The sequence below is a fragment of the Pezoporus flaviventris genome, unplaced genomic scaffold, assembly GCF_033815535.1.
Source record: "Pezoporus flaviventris isolate CSIRO_AGI_PZ_B2104156 unplaced genomic scaffold, CSIRO_AGI_Pfla_v1 ptg000083l, whole genome shotgun sequence".
Taxonomy (NCBI): Eukaryota; Metazoa; Chordata; class Aves; order Psittaciformes; family Psittacidae; genus Pezoporus; species Pezoporus flaviventris.
In genome coordinates, this window is record NW_026892631.1 from 5,516,891 (window position 1) to 5,520,185 (window position 3,295).

The window sequence follows — 3,295 nt, forward strand, 5'->3', positions numbered from 1 at the left end:
TTGTCCAAAGCCACAGCATGGTGGTGGCCCCACAGCCTTGGCCATCCTGCCTCTCCTTTCCCTGGCATTCACTGCCCCTTGAGCCACCTTTGCAGCCTGGCTGTGGACCCGCTGCTGTGAACGCCAGGCAAAGGGTGTAATCAATGGTGAGCAGGCTGCACTGTAATTACCCCTTATATAACGCAAACGTGACTGTATTAATAAGCCTTGCAAGACATGCGACCGTCTTACACAACTGTAATTACTCAGGGAGCTCAGCATTTTCCATTGTCGTACAGTTTGCTTTATCTTTTATTATCTTGCTGGGCTGCCAGGCCCTGCAACACAAAGAGAAATGCTTTCTGCAACTTCACCCGAGCCAGGCGACTGAAAGCTTTGTACCTGCTCCAAAACCATCATGTTTCCCTCCCTTTATTTCCTCAGAGCAGAAAGCCAAAACATACCCAAACACTTGTCATTATTAGTAAGTGCATATGCACAGGGAGGCTTCCCCTCAAAGAAAAACACCCCACCTTTGTGTTGAAAGGGTTATTTCCAAGGAGCTATCTACATTACAGCAATAAAAGATGAGACTAATAGGTGCTTGACACATTGCATGGGGCCAGACCCAGCAAAGCACTTAAGAAAGCGAATAAAGCTCTTAAGCACATTTTCCCATTGACTGGAGCTTACCTTTTATTAAGCACTGAACACGAGCATATGGGTGTTTGCAGAAAGGGGAATTAGGCTCTGACGTGACATCCTGGATCAATCAGATTTTTCCAGTGGCTTCAGCAGCAGCAGGAAAAGTGACTACTCATCAGCCTGTACTGGAATTTGTCCTCATTCCGTGGTGATTGGCACGCTAAAAAGCCTCCGTGGGACGACAAGCAGAGCTCCCAGGTCCTCCTGCACTTCATACCATCAACAGTACTCAGGGGTTCCTTAAGTTTCTTTGTCCTCTGGGTCCTGGAGGGTGAAATTCGCTCCCTTTTATTCTCAGTTCCCCAGTACAAAGTCATGATGGGCAACTTCATGTGATTTTTTGTGAGTCTTCCTGGGGTCTGCTGTAACACAGGTCTGCTCAGATAGCAGACATATAATAAAGAATATAATAATTATATAATAATATAACAATATAATAATACATTGATGCTTCATCACATTTTTACAAAGCATTCAGGTGGTCAGCAAAACTCAACGGGTCATATTTACTTTGCAAGTTTTGTGCTGAGAAGCAAAGCAGGAAAACATAATAAATAAGGAAACCCTCTCAAGGGGGGCCTTCCAGTGCTGCCTGACCCATGGGCTCAGCCTCCTGCTGCTGGTGATGTGGACAGAGCTCCATAGGGAGACCTCAAGCCTGGAAATATACCCAAACTCCCAGACCCACTGATGAATGGACACCCTCGAATTCCCCCAACCCCTCCCTTAGACGTCTCCTTCATGAACTGTTTTGCATAGATGCCATTAAAATAAGGTCCCAGCTGGCAAAATGATCATAGGAAAACTAAAATATTACTTCTATGGGCCTGATTCTGATAGCGGCTCGCATCAGCCCCAGACATTTCATCAGTGTCACTACTGATGAGCACCTGCAGAATTGCAACCACAACCAAAGCTAAAAAGAGAAGCAAAATTCATTATTGAAAGCATTTGTGGATGCTTTCCCCCACCCCACCCCCAGAGCATGTACAATTAGCTCTCCTAAGGTCCCTACTGGGGATCATTGCATTAAATACTAGCTCGATGTTGAGTTACAGAAGTGAGTCTATAAAATATTATAAGGCGTGTTAAGCGATGCTCGAAACTAAACTAGGTCAGTTGGGGAATTGGGATTTCTGTTCTCTGGAAGGTCACACACCTCTCCCCTCAAGAGACGTGACAACAAACACAGATATGTAGGAGCTGCCAGGCTGTTGGTCCTGTTCCTTCTCTACCTTGGCCTGCAGTCAGCACTGCCAGATGTTTCACTGCACAGCCCCTCCACCCAAATAGTTTCTTTACACAAGTTTTGGCATTATGCACTTTTCTGCCCCTTTTACTGTTTTAGAGTTCAGTGTGATACAAGTAGGAGAGGAAGTCAGGGAAGAAGATATAGGGAAGATCCTTATGTATGCGTTCAGAAGAGTTTTTACCCTGGAACTAGAACATATCATCCGTGTCCTGGTGCATATGGTTGCCAAAAGGCACAGTAAAAGTGAGAAGAGGACAGAACCAGGCCACAAAAGCAGCTTGAGAGCTGGAGAAGACACTGACAGGGAGGCACCTGAAGAGCCATCTATCTTGTTGAGACAGTGGATTCAGTTACAGTGCATGAGCACATAAATCCAGGCACTGAAAGGCTCCATCATCAGAAAAAGGGAGAACAAAAAGTAAAATGAGTAGGCTGAAGCTGGACAAACTAAGAAAGAAAGACATGAGCAGTGCAAACTTGAGAGTCAAACACCAAAGGATACAGCAGTCTCCATCTTTTGAGATGGTCAAAGCCAGTTTGGATAGAGGCCTGGATGATAGGTTTACAGCCAAAAAACCAAGCTAACAGACTCAGTGTGTGGTTGCAGGGTCACAAACAAGGGGAAGGTAGGACTGGCCATGTCTCCTCACCTTGTGCTCTGTGTGTGGCAAAGAAGACTCAAGGGAGTTGATTTAGCACAAATCACTGCCCCAAAATGCGTCTATCTGTTCATAAAGCCTGCAGTGCTGTAGAAGCCACCTACAGCAGCTGTCAAGAGAAGACTGATTTAATGGATAAGGGTGTTGAAAGAAAACAGAAACACCCCCAAGAATGCGTCATGGAACAAGAAGGGTCATCCGCACCTCCCACATTGAGGCGAGGGTGTGGGACGGCCAGGTTAGATGGCTACGCCTCATCCCTTCATGCAGGAGAGGAAAGCAGGTTTTCTAAAGGGTTGCTTTAGCTATAAAGCTTCAGCAGTGCTGGTGGTTAGTAGCAGGATGAAGGGCTGGGAGAACTGTCCTAGTCAGTTACATGTGCCCTGTGCCTTGGCACGCTCACCCCAGGATACTGGGAGCCTTCATGAACTTCATCATAATCCACCTCTTTAGGAAGGGGTTGGCTAGTCTGGTGCTCTACAAACAGTAGCATCGATGAACACCATTAGCTCCCCAACTGTAGTAAGTGCTAATATGGTCAGATAAAGCCTTGCTCATGGTTATAGCTGCTGAAGAAAAGAGGGAGCCTTGTCCACCCCATTGGCACAGGGTCACCCGGAAGAAGACTCCAGCATCAACGCTAAAGGGGGTCCCTTCATTCCCAAGCCACCGTGTGCCGCTGTTGGGGTGGCACAAGCAC

At 46.6% G+C, this 3,295-nt stretch overlaps 1 long non-coding RNA gene across 1 annotated transcript; it reads right to left on the minus strand.

Moving 5' to 3' along the window:
• Nucleotides 1-221: 221 nt before the first annotated feature.
• On the minus strand, nucleotides 222-1,055 carry LOC133280506 (uncharacterized). The gene is made up of 2 exons (XR_009747191.1): nucleotides 673-1,055; nucleotides 222-317 (listed from the first exon to the last, which is right to left on the minus strand). It is a non-coding gene; the product is annotated as an uncharacterized LOC133280506 (long non-coding RNA).
• Between the last annotated feature and the right edge of the window lie 2,240 nt (nucleotides 1,056-3,295).